Source organism: Balaenoptera acutorostrata, chromosome 6 (genome assembly GCF_949987535.1).
Source record: "Balaenoptera acutorostrata chromosome 6, mBalAcu1.1, whole genome shotgun sequence".
In the NCBI taxonomy this organism is placed as follows: Eukaryota; Metazoa; Chordata; class Mammalia; order Artiodactyla; family Balaenopteridae; genus Balaenoptera; species Balaenoptera acutorostrata.
Window position 1 is genome coordinate 52,682,235 of NC_080069.1, and position 14,696 is coordinate 52,696,930.

Here is a 14,696-nt window from a genome sequence, read left to right on the forward strand (position 1 = left end):
ATTAATTCCAACAAGTTGTCCTCCCAATTAGACCAAATGAAAGTGGCACTCAACGAAAAGTGCCCAGAATTAGCATAATCTTCCATCAGGATAATGCAAGACCTCATGTTTCTTTGATGACCAGGTAAAAGCTGTTACAGCTTGGATGAGAAGTTCTGTTTCGTCTGCCATATTCACCAGACATTGCATTTTCGGATTTCCATTTATTTTGGTCTTTACAAAATTCTCTTAATGGAAGAAATTTCAATTCCCTGGAAGAATGTAAAAGGCATTTGGAACAGTTCTTTGCTCAAAAAGATAAAAAGTTTTGGGAAGATGGAATTATGAAGTTGCCTGAAAAATGGTAGAAGACAGTGGAACAAAAGGGTGAATATGTTGTTCAGTAAAGTTCTTGGTGAAGATGAAAAATGTGTCTCTATTTTTATTTAAAAAACCAAAGGTGCTTTTTGGCCCACCTAATATATTGCAGTTGAAGTAGCAAGGTAAAAACCCACAGGACCAAATAAATGAAGAGGAATTAGGCAATCTATCTGAAAAATAATTCAGAGTAATGATAGTAAAGATGATCCAAAATCTCAGAAATAGAATGGAGAAAATACAAGAAACCTTTAACAAGAACCTAGAAGAACAAAAGAAGAGGGACTTCCCTGGTGGTCCAGTGGTTAAGACTTCACCTTCCAATGCAGGGGGTCTGGGTTTGACCCCTGGCCACGGAGCTAAGATCCCACATGCCTTGTGGCTAAAAAACCAAAACATAAAACAGAAGCAGTATTGTCACAAATTCAATGAAGACTTTAAAAATGGTCCACATCCAAAATAATAATAAAGAACAAATAAACAGTGATGAACAACACAATAACTGAAATTAAAAATGCACTAGAAAGAATCAATAGCAGAATAACTGAGGCAGAAGAATGGATACATGAGCTGGAAGATAAACTGGTGGAAATAACTGCCAGGGAGCAGAATGAAAAGAATTGAGGACAGTCTCAGAGACCTCTAGACAACATTAAATGCACCAACATTCGAATTATAGGGGTCCCAGAAGAAGAAGAGAAAGAGAAAAGGTCTGAAAATATTTGAAGTGATTATAGTTGAAAACTTCCCTAACATAGGAAAGGAAATAGTCAATCAAGTCCAGGAAGCACAGAGAGTCCCATACAGGATAAACCCAGGGGAAATATGCCGAGGCACATATTAATCAAACTATCAAAAATTAAACTGAAAAATATTAAAAGCAGCAAGGGAAAAGCAACACATAATATAAAAGGGAATCCCCATAATGTTATCAGCTGATCTTTCAGCAGAAACTCTACAGGCCAGAAGGGAGGGGCAGGATATACTTAAAGTGATGAAAGGGAAAAACCTACAACCAAGATTACTCTACCCAGCAAGGATCTCATTCAGATTTGATGGAGAAATCAAAAGCTTTACAGTCAAGCAAAAGCTAAGAGAATTTGGCACCACCAGACCAGCTTTGCAAAAAATGCTAAAGGAACTTCTCTAGGCAGGAACCACAAGAGAAGAAAAAGACCTACAAAAACAAACCCAAAACAATTAAGAAAATGGTTATAGGAACATACATGTTGATAATTACCTTAAATGTAAATGGATTAAATGCTCCAACCAAAAGAGACAGACTGGATGAATGGATACAAAAACAAGACCTGTATATACGTTGTCTACAAGAGATCCACTTCAGACCTAGGGACTCATACAGACTGAAAGTGAGGGGAGGGAAAAAGATATTACATGTGAATGGAAATCAAAAGAAAGCTGGAGTAGCAATACTCATATTAGACAAAATAGACCTTAAAATAAAAACTGTCACAAGAGACAAGAAAGGAAACTACATAAAGCGGCAGAATACACTTTCTTCTCAAGAGCACACGAAACATTCTCCAGGATAGATCACATCTTGGGTCACAAATCAAGCTTCAGTAAATTTAAGAAAATTGAAATCATATCAAGCATCTTTTCTGACCACAACACTATGAGATTAGAAATCAATTACAGGGAAAAAACTGTAAAAAAAACCCACAAACACATGGAGGCTAAACAATATGCTACTAAATAACAAAGAGATCACTGAAGAAATCAAAGAGGAAATAAAAAGTACCTAGAAACAAATGACAACAAAAACATGACGACCCAAAACCTATGGGATGCAGCAAAAGCAGTTCTAATAGGGAAATTTATAGCAATACAATCCTACCTCAAGAAAAAAGAAAAATCTCAAATAAACAACCTAATCTTACACCTAAAGCAACCAGAGAAAGAAGAACAAACAAAATCCAAAATTTGCAGAAGGAAAGAATTCATAAACATCAGCACAGAAATAAATGAAATAGAAATGAAAAAAAAATAACAAAGATCAATAAAACTAAAAGCTGGTTCTTTGAGAAGATAAACAAAATTGATAAACCTTTAGCCAAACTCATCAAGAAAAAAAGGGAGAGGACTCAAATCAATAAAATTAGAAATGAAAAAGGGGAAATTACAACTGACACTGCAGAAATACAAAGGATCATAAGAGACAATACAAGCAACTCTATGCCAATAAAATGGACAATCTGGAAGAAATGGACAATTCTTAGAAAGGTATAACCTTCCAAGACTGAACCAGGAAGAAACAGAAAATATGAACAGACCAATCACAAGTAATGAAATTGAAACTGTGATTAAAAATCTTCCAACAAACAAAAGTCCAGGACCAGGTGGCTTCACAGGTGAATTTTATAAAACATTTAGAGAAGAGCTAACACCTATCATCCTCAAACTCCTCCAAAAAGTTGCAGAGGGAGGAATACTCGCAAACTCATTCTACGAGGCCACCATCACCCTAATACCAAAACCAGACGAAGATATCACAAAAAAAGAAAATTACGGGTCAATATCACTGATGAACATGGATGCAAAAATTGTCAACAAAATACAAGCAAACAGAATCCAGGAACACATTAAAAGGATCATTCACCATGATCAAGTGGGATTTATCCCAAAGATGCAAGGATTCTTCAATATACACAAATCAACAATGTGATACACCATATTAACAAACTGAAGAATAAAAACCATATGATCATATCAATAGAGGCGGAAAAAGCTTTTGACAAAATTCAACACTGATTTATGATAAAAACTCTCCAGAAAGTGGACATGGGGGAAACTACCTCAACATAATAAAGGCCATATATGAGAAACCCACAGCAAACATTATTCTCAATGGTGAAAAACTTAAAGCATTTCCTCTAAAATCAGGAACAAGGCAAGGGTGCCCACTATCACCACTATTATTCAACATAGTTTTGGAAGTCCTAGCCACGGCAATCAGAGAAGAAAAAGAAATAAAAGGAATCCAAACTGGAAAAGAAGAAGTAAAACTGTCACTGTTTGCAGATGACATGATACTATACATAGAAAATTCTAAACATTCCACCAGAAAACTACTAGAGCTCATCAATGAATTTGGTAAAGTTGCAGGATACAAAATTAATACACAGAAATCTCTTGCATTTCTCTACACTAATGATGAAAAATCAGAAATAGAAATCAAGAAAACAATCCCATTTACCATCGTAACAAAAAGAATAAAATATCTAGGAATAAACCTACCTAAGGAGACAAAAGACCTGTATGCAGAAAACTATAACACACTGATGAAAGAAATTAAAGATGATACAAACAGATGGAGAGATATACTATGTTCTTGGACTGGAAGAATCAACATTGTGAAAATGACTCTACTACCCAAAGCAATCTACAGATTCAATGCAATGCCTATCAAACTACCAATGGCATTTTTCACAGAACTAGAACAAAAAATTTCACAATTTGTATGGAGACACAAAAGACCCCGAATAGCCAAAGCAATCTTGAGAAAGAAAAACGGAGCTGGAGGAATCAGGCTCCCTGACTTCAGACTATACTACAAAGCTACAGTAATCAAGACAGTATGGTACTGGCACAAAAACAGAAATATAGATCAATGGAACAGGATAGAAAGCCCAGAGATAAACCCACGCACATATGGTCACCTTATCTTTGATAAAGGAGGCAAGAATATACAGTGGAAAAAAGACAGCCTCTTCAATAAGTGGTGCTGGGAAAATTGGACAGATACATGTAAAAGAAGGAAATTAGAACACTTCCTAGCACCATACACAAAAATAAACTCAAAATGGATTAAAGACCTAAATGTAAGGCCAGACACCATCAAACTCTTAGAGGAAAACATAGGCAGAACACTCTATGACATAAATCACACTCACAGCAAGATCCTTTTTGACCCACGTCCTAGAGAAATGGAAATAAAAACAAAAATAACAAATGGGACCTAATGAAACTTAAAAGCTTTTGCACAGCAAAGGAAACCATAGACAAGACGAAAAGACAACCCTCAGAATGGGAGAAAATATTTGCAAATGAAGCAACTGACAAAGGATTAATCTCCAAAACTTACAAGCAGCCCATGCAGCTCAATATTAAAAGAACAAACAACCCAATCCAAAAATGGGCAGAAGACCTAAATAGACATTTCCCCTAAGAAGATATACAGATTGCCAACAGACACATGAAAGAATGCTCAACATCATTAATCATTAGAGAAATGCAAATCAAAACTACAATGAGATATCATCTCACACCAGTCAGAATGGCTATCATCGAAAAATCTACAAACAATAAATGCTGGAGAGGGTGTGGAGAAAAGGGAACACTCTTGCACTGTTGGTGGGAATGTAAATTGATCCAGCCACTATGGAGAACAGTATGGACGTTCCTTAAAAAACTAAAAACAGAACTACCATATGACCCAGCAATCCCACTACTGGGCATATACCCTGAGAAAACATAATTCAAAAAGAGTCATGTACCAATATGTTCATTGCAGCTCTATTTACAATAGCCAGGACATGGAAGCAACCTAAGTGTCCATCAACAGATGAATGGATAAAGAAGAAGTGGCATATATACACAATGGAATATTACTCAGCAATAAAAAGGAACGAAACTGAGTTATTTGTAGTGAGGTGGATGGACCTAGAGTCTGTCATACAGAGTGAAGTAAGTCAGAAAGAGAAAATCAAATACTGTATGCTAACACATATATATGGAATCTAAAAAAAAAAAAAAAGAAAAAAAAATGGTCATGAAGAACCTAGGGGCAAGACGAGAATAAAGATGCAGACCTACCAGAAAATGGACGTGAGGATATGGGGAGGGGGAAGGGTAAGCTGGGACAAAGTGAGAGCGTGGCATGGACATATATACACTACCAAACGTAAAATAGATAGTTAGTGGGAAGCAGCCGCATAGCACAGGGAGATCAGCTCAGTGCTTTGTGACCACCTAGAGGGGTGGGATAGGGAGGGTGGGAGGGAGGGAGATGCAAGAGGGAAGAGATATGGGGACATATGTATATGTATAACTGATTCACTTTGTTATAAAGCAGAAACTAACACACCACTGTAAAGCAGTTATACTCCAATAAAGATGTTAAAAAAAAAAAAAGCACAAACAAACCAAAATAAAGAACTGAAAAAAAAAAAAAAAACCTTAGGGAAGAAAGGATTGTTTATCCCTTTTAGAAAAAGACTTTCTAAAAAAAAAAAAACACAAAAAACGAAATGTAAAAAATTTATATGAGTTACCTAGAAATGCAGTATACCTACCTGAGTATGATTAGAAATCGAGATATTATTTCAAAATTAAGATATGTGTTGAAAAGTAAATTAGGCATATTTACCTTCCATGACTAAAATTGTAGAAAATAAAAGAATTTACTTACTCAATTAGGAAAAAAAAGAAATTAAAACAAGATTTGTTTTTTTAATCTGAGCAGACATCAGTGGCCACACACCATCACAAACTATAGGGGAAGAGCATGACCACAGCATTAGTACAGGCAAGTCACTAAACAAAAACCAAACAAACAGCAATAACAACAATCCTGGGAGGACTCAGATACAAAGTTGCTAGAAAATACTACCTAAAATGTCCAGCTTTCAGACAAAAAAACTGTTAAGACATGCAGAGAAACAGGGAATGTGACCATACTCAGGGGAAAAAGCAGTCAATAGAAACTGTCTCTGAGAGAGTACAGATGTTGGAGTAAGAAAACAAAGACGTCAGAGGAGCTATAACTAAATATGGTCCAGATACTAAAGGAAGCCACATGTAAAGAATTAAAGGAAAGTATGACAACTGTGATATAATAAATAGAGAATATCAATAGAGATATAAATTATTAAAAAGACTCAAGGTACACCGTATGTTTTACATTGATTTAGATCTTCCTCAATTTCTTTTATTAGTGTCTTATAGTTTTCCACATACAGACCCTGTACATATTTTGTTAGACTTATACCTAACTTCTTTATTTTTGCAAATTATTATAAAGGTCATTTTTTAAAGTCTCAAATTCCACATGGTAATTGATGGTATATGTAGGGTCACAGCTGACTTTTGTGCATTGACCTTGTAACCTGTGACCTTGCTAAACTCATTAGTTTCAGAAGTTTTTGATAGATTCTTTGGGATTTCCTATATCCAAATAATATTATCTAAACATTTTCACTTTCATCTTTATAGTTTTGCTGAATATAGAATTCTTGGTTTACTTTTTCTTTCTTTCAGCACTGACTACATTTTGAACTTCATTTCTGGTGAGAAGTTAGCTGTTAATCATATTGTTCTGTATGAGTTGCTTTTCTCTTGTTGTTTTCAAGATGTTCTTTGTTGTCTTTGGTTTTAAACAGTATGACTATGACATTTCTAAGTGTGTCTATCCTACCTCAAGTTTGTTGACCTTCTTGGAAGTCTAAGTTGATGTTTTCTTCAAATTTGGGAAGTTTTAAGCTAATATTTTCTTTAAATAATTTTTTCCCATTTTCTCTTTATCCTCTCCTGGGAGTCCTTTATGCATATATTCACAGTTTCTCACAGGTCTCTGAAGCTTTTTCTTTTCTTAATTTTTTTCTCTTCTGTTCAATTTTGTTTTTCTTCAGGTTTGCTTTTTTCTTCTACCATCTCAAATCTGCTGTTGAGCCCCCTAGTAAATTTTTTATTTCAGTTTTAGTTTTTATCTCCAAAATTTCCACATGGTTCTTTTGAATAATTTATCTCTATGGATAACTAATTTACTACATTAAAAGAATGACAAAAATATATAAAACATTTCAATAGATACACAAAAAATATTTGAAAAAATTCAATATCTATGCTAGATAAAAACTCTAAACAAACTAGAAATATAAAGGATTTTCCTCAAACTGTTAAAGCATCTGTTAAAAATCTATAGTTAATATTATATTTAATGTGAAAGATGGAATGTTTTCTTCTAAAATTGTAAACAAGTTCACTTTCATCATTCTATTCAACATTATACTGGAGGTCCTAGCCAATGTAATAAGGCAATATAAATAAATTTAATAAATCCATATTAGAAAAGAAAATCCCATTTACTTGTAAGCAATATGACCTTGTATGTAGAAAATACTAAGGGAAAAAAAACCACAATAGAGTACAAGAGTTCAGCAAGATCAAAGGAGACAAGATAAATACAGAAACATCAATTAACTGTTTATGTATCAGCAATGAAGCACTCACATATTTAGAATAGAATAACAACCTGTATACCAAAGACTACAAGACATTGCTGAGAGAAATGAAAGGAGATATAAATAAACATTCCATGTTCATGTTCAATATTGTTAAGATGGCAATTCTCCTCAAATTGATCTATAGATTCAAAGTAATTTCTATTGAAACACCATCGGCCTCTTTTCAGAAATTGACAATCTGTATTTAGACCTTATGTTGAAATGCAAAAGACTGAAAATAGCCAAAACCATTTTGAAAAACAACAACAAAGTTGGAGGACTTATACTTCCAATTTCAAAAGTTACTATAATCATACAGTAATCAAAATAGTGTGGCACTGGCAAAAGAAAAGATTTAATAAATCAAAGGAAAACATTTGGGAATCCAGAAGTAATTTCTTACATTTATGGTTAGTCGATCTTTAACAAATGTGCCAAGGCAAATTCAATGGGGGAAGAATAGTCTTTTTAATAAATAGTGCTGAAACAACTGAATATCCACATATAAAAAGATGAACTTAGACCCTTACCTCATACCAAACACAAAATTAACTTAAAATGGATATTATACCTAAATGTAAAAGCTGAAATTTTACATTTTTAAAAGAATGTGTAGGGGGGCTTCCCTGGTGGCGCAGTGGTTGAGACTCTGCCTGCCAATGCAGGGGACACGGGTTCGAGCCCTGGTCTGGGAAGATCCCACATGCCGCGGAGCAACTGGGCCCGTGAGCCACAATTACTGAGCCTGCGCATCTGGAACCTGTGCTCCGCAACGAGAGGTCGCGATAGTGAGAGGCCCGCGCACTGTGATGAAGAGTGGCCCCCGCTTGCCACAACTAGAGAAAGCCCTCGCACAGAAACGAAGACCCAACAGAGCCATAAAATAAAAAATAAATTAATTAATTAAAAAAAAAAAAAAAAAAAAAGAATGTGTAGGAAAGATATCCTCATGACCTTGGGTTAGACAAAGAGTTCTGAGATCCAAGACGCAGAGCATGATATATAAAGGAAAAAAATGATAAACTGGACATGATAAAATTAAAGCTTTTGTGCTATTAATGAAAAAATTAGCCACAGACTGGGATAAAATATTTGCAAATAATACATTTTATAAACACCTTGTGTTTGTGATGCATAAAAATTACAACTCAATAATAAAACAATAAACCCAGTGAAAAAATGAGAAAAAATGTTGACTAGACATTATACCAAAAAATATATGAATAACTAATAAACTCTTACCACTTTTATAAGCTTGAACACCACACCCCTCAAGGATCTCTTCCTCTTCAAACTCTTCTTGTATATTTGTTTGCCGTATCTTTCATTAGCACTTACTATCTATCATGTATTGTTAGCTGTTCTTACATATGCATGCCCTGACTACCAGTCTGGTACACAGATTTGGAATGGTCACTAAACAGTATGTTATAAGTCTTTGAGAGAGCCAAGTCTGGTACAGTACATTGCAGAGGGTAGCTATTAAATACTGATGGTTAGGGAATCAGAAGACTGCAGAAGACCTTTAAAACAGATTCTTCCATGGAAGGTCAAATGTGAAAACTTAACTCATACCTACTTTTTTCTTTTCCTATCTACGAAGAGGAAGTTTTCAGAGCTTCCTTTGCCAGTTCTTCTTAGTGTTAACAACTCTCACTATCGATCAGTATTATACACAGTTGGTCTAGTACTTTTAAGTTTTATTCCAGTTGATGTATGTTCCTTTTTTAAAATAGCAGTTTAATTTGGTCACTCGACCAAGGTTAATAATCAACTTCAAATTCTATTCTACCATGCTGAACCAGCTGAGACTACCTTCATTAAATTCACATAGAGCCTTGAGAAATACTAGACAAGAGCTAGATATTCTTTAAGTCCAATATCTCAAAGATAATATGACATCCTAGGAATGCTATTGGTATGCCTAGGTGTGTGGTCTATCAAATTAATAATTATTTTTTAATCAAACAGTAAAAGACACTGCCTCCCTGAACTGAGTACAAATATAAAATAAATCACTAATCATTAACTATGTTTTGCATTATATACCAATTATTTGTGAAGAAGCCTGAGAGTGTTATAAATATAATCCCATTAGTTTTCTCAAATTTTCCGTAAGCTTGAGAGGTAGTCATTATTATCTCTATATTTAACACATTGCTATACTAATAAAAACTAGGCTCTTTTACATTTTACAAAACACATTTACATTTATCATTCTACTTGTCCTTTTGTGAAATAGATACTATTATCATCTTCTCTTTTCAAATGAGAAAACTGAGGTGTAATCACTTCCCAAGATCTTTGTAATCATTAATATTGACAAAAGCTAATCTTTACTTCTGAGGAAGTGTCCCTGATACAAAGGATCATCCTAATATAAAAAAGAGTTGAAGTACCTGGTTTGGTATTAAGAAATGGGAGAGTAAGGGGCAGAAAGGGAAACTTTAGGGACCAAGGCTAAGTGCTTTTATCAACTGCAATTCAGTCAAGGTCCAAAATTGTTTTGCTATTGCTGTCTTTGCTCCTGGGCCTTCCCATGAAAATTTGAACCTACATGCTTAATTCTTGACAGAACATTCTAGAATAAAGTATGAGCAAAATAGCTATGTTGCCTGAAATAGTCACTGACTATAGGGCCCATATAGCAAGGTTTACAGCCTTCAAGCTTCCTAAAACTGTCTTCCTCTAAGTAGCTAGAACAGTCTTCATATTTGCCACTCGAAAGTCAAAAGGCTTCTGTCATATACGCTCTACCTCCTAGCCGAGATGAACAGATGCTACAGAATGCTACTGGAGCAAGCAACTAGGGTTGAACTTGCTACTAGTAACTAGTGAATCTGTCAGTATGAGTTAGCTCCCTCTTCATGTTGCTGACTTTTACACTAAGAACCCTGGCATTGCTGTTGCGTTATAACACAGTGCTACTTTGGGGGTTTTAATATTTATAGTGGAGTCTTAGTAGTTTAGGCAAATGTTAATTATTATATCTTGAACAAAAAGCAAAAAATTGAAGAAAACAATCTGATAGCATGATATCGTTTGGCCAAAATAGCCTCTGGTTGTGCAATTCCACAGGAACCATTGTCCAAGGAAGGAACAGGAAGACAGTAGAGAACAGTATGTAAACAGCTCTGCTACTACATAACTTGTGAGGTTGGTCAAGCCACAATTTATTAATCTGTACAATAGGAATACTATTGTTATCTATTGATAAAATATCCAATAAAATATTTTATATATATAAGCTCACCAAAAAATTGATTGCAGTGATTAGAGGCAAAGGTCTGTGGTTAAGCTTCAGCTGTGCCACTTACTCATCATACCGTGGGCTTTATGAATCTCAATTTTCTCAAATGAAAAGTGAAGCTAGTCATGTCTACATGCCTCAGTTATCTGATTATGTTTTTATTTAGAGAAGCAACTGAGACAATGCTGCCAAAAGAACTATACTGATAATAATAGAAATTTTAACTATGGAATTATAAGAATTTGTTCATCTCTTGGTATCTGATGGAATCTCTCACACCCAACCAAAACATTTACTCCCTGTTCTGCCACCATCCTCTCAGTGCCATTCCTGTTACCATCATTCTAGAGAGGAGGTGTCCTGTTCCCTTTAAATCAAGGACAGAAGTCCTAAGAAGTCCACCTATATTACAAAATCAGCATGGAGGAGCAGGGAAGCAGTGATAGCATGTATATTAGAGGATTTACTTTGAATTAATTATTTCCACACACTGTACTGCATCCTTAACAATTCATTAGGTGACCACCATGCCTTTATCTATACTCTTAGGTACTTTTGGCATTTACCACATATAGCAGATGTTGAAGCATAATAGATTTGTAAATGGGTGAATATATTTTATGGGATTTTGTTAAGTACTGTCCAAATACATGCTAGCATTACTATCTATAATAACTTCATCAAAATGTTTATAACATGTTTTTCAGGTCACATTTACAATCAAGGTCGGGGGACTTTCATTTGTTCTTTCATTCACTAAAAATTATTTTTAAAGTGCGTATTGTGTTATGTATTTAGTTAATCTCTAAATACTCCTTGATAAATAAAACAAGCATGGTTCCTGTCCTTCTAAATTTAATAGTCTAGTGGGATAAAGATAATGAAGAAATGAAGCAAGTTAGTGTATGCATTGGTCAGGAAGGGTCAGATTATGCTATGTTAATGAGTAACCCCCAAATCTCAAGGACTTGACACCAGCAAAGCTTTTTCCCTTGCTCATGCAGTTTTCTCTGCGCAAGTCTATAGGAAGGGTCTGCGCACCTTAGTCACTCAGGGACTCAGGCTGACAGAGGCTTTATCTTATCATGTGCTTCCTACAATCTCCACAGCAGTGGGAAATGAGTGTGGCAAATCCCACAGTGGTCTTAAAGTTTCTGTTCATGTGTGGCTCACATCTCTCCTGCTTATGTTTCATTTTGCAAAGCAAGTCGCATACACATACTTAAATCGAAAGAGTAAAGTAGTGCAACCCCACAATATGCTCAGATGGAAGAAAGTAAAAAATATTCAGTGAATAGCTGTTATGATTTCCACAATATAAAATTTCAAATGAAGAGTGTCTAGAGACAGAGACTACAGCAGTAGCATAGGAAGAAATACCCCTTATACATGGGCCGTCTGAACATTCTTCTGAGACTTGAATAGATAAGAATTCAGCCCAATAATGAGCAAAAGAAAGAATTCATGTAAGAATTAACCTGGGTAAAAATTCTGAGGTTGGCAAGAGCTAGACAATTACAAGGAACAGAAAAAGGTTTGGCATAACTGATGCATGATGGGTGAGGAAGGGACTAGAAAAAGGGGCTGGGATGATATCTTTTATGGCCCCGTATGCCACAGTTATGAGTGTCAAATCAAGGAGGGCTTTAAGCCAGGGAGCAGCAGCATCTGATTTATGACTGCCATGTGGAATGTAATGCTGCAGGTCAAGAGTAGAAATTATAATGGTACAGCATTATTAAAAGTGGGAGGAGCCCACAGCAATTGTGGCCCGCCCACACTAGGTGACCATATATAGCTTCCACAGGGGATTACCCCTGGAGCACCTGGTTCCGGTGATCAGGGGGAATTGCAACACTGGGTCTCACAGGACACCTTCTATATAAGGCCATTTCTTCATGAACAGGAGACGTAGCTGATATACCTAGTACATAGAAAAAAACCAGATAGCCAAAACGAAGAGAGAAAGAAATACCTTCCAAATGAAAGAACAAGACAAAACCTCAGATAAAGAGAGATACGGATGACTTACTGCATATCTAAAATGATAGTTAAGTGATACACAAAATTTAAAAATGTAAAATATGATGTCAGAAACATAAAATATGGAGTGGGTGATGTAAAAATGCAGTTGTTTTTAGAACTCATACATAAGTGACCATCCACTTAAAATAGATTGCTATATACATAGGTTGTTATATATGAACCTTTGGGTAACCACAAACCAAAAACCTACGACTGATACATAAAAAAATGAAGAGAAAAGCATACAAATGTACCACTAAAGAAAGTTTTCAAATCACAAGAGAAGAGGACAAGAGAAGAAAGGAACAAGAATATAAGAAAAACCAGAAAACAATTCACAAAATGGCAATAAGTACATACCTAACAAAAATTACTTTAAATGTGAATGGACTAAATGTGCCAAACAAAAGACATCGTGGCTGAATGAATAAAAAAGGCAAGATCCACATATATGTTACTTATGAGAGATCCACTTTAGTTTTAAAGACACACACAGACTGAAAATGAAGCAGTGAAAAGATATTCCATATTAATGGAAACAAAAAGAAAGCTGGGGTAGCAGTACTTCTATCAGACTAAATAGACTAAAACAGACTAAATAGACTAAAACAAAGACTGTAACAAGAAACAAAGAAGGGCATTGCATAATGATAAAGGGGGATCAATACAACAAATATCAATAACAAATATGCATAAATATCTATGCACCCATCAAAGGAACACCTAAATGCATAAAGTAAATACTAACAGGTATAAAAGGAGAAATTAACACTAACACAATAATAGTAGGGGACATTAACACCCACTTGCACCAATGGACAGCTCATCCAGCAAAAATCAATAAGGAAACATTGGTCTTAAAAGACACATTACAATGTTGTGTTAGTTTCTGCTGTACAATGAAGTGAATCAGCTATATGTATACCTATATCCCCTCCCTCTTGGACCTCCCTCCTACCCCCCTCCCCATCCCACCCATCTAGGTCATCACAGAGCACTGAGCTGGGCTCCCTGTGCTATACAGCAGGTTCCCACTAGCTATCCATTTTACACATGGTAGTGTATTTATGTCAAACCTAATCTCCCAATTCGTCCCACCCTTCCCTTTCCCCCTGTGTCCACATGTCCAATCTCTATGTCTATGTCTCTATATCTGCCCTACAAATAGGTTCATCTGTACCATTTTTCTAGATTCCACATATATGCATTAATATACAATATTTGTTTTTCTCTTTTTGGCTTACTTCACTCTGTATGACACACTCTAGGTCCATCCCATCTTTACAAATGACCCAATTTCGTTCCTTTTTATAGCTGAGTAATATTCCATTGTATATATGTTCCACATCTTCTTTATCCATTCATCTATTGTTCGACATTTAAGTTATTTCCATGTCCTGGCTATTGTAAATAATGTTGCAATGAACACTGGGGTACATGTGTCCTTCTCAATTATGGTTTTCTTAGGGTATATGCCTAGTAGTGGGATTGCTGGGTCATACGGTAGTTTTATTTTTAATTTTTTAAAGAACAACCATACTGTTCTCCATAGTGGCTGTATCAGTTTACATTCCCACCAACAGTGCAAGAGGGTTCCCTTTTCTCCACACCCTCTCCAGCATTTGTTGTTTGTAGATTTTCTGATGATGCCCATTCTAACTGGTGTGAGGTGATACCGCATTGTAGTTTTGATTTGCACTTTTCTAATAATTAGTGATGTTGAGCATCTTTTCATGTGTCTCTTGGCCATCTGTATGTTTTTTTTTTTTTTTTGGTGAAATGTCTATTTAGGTCTTCTGCCCATTTTTGGATTGGGTTGT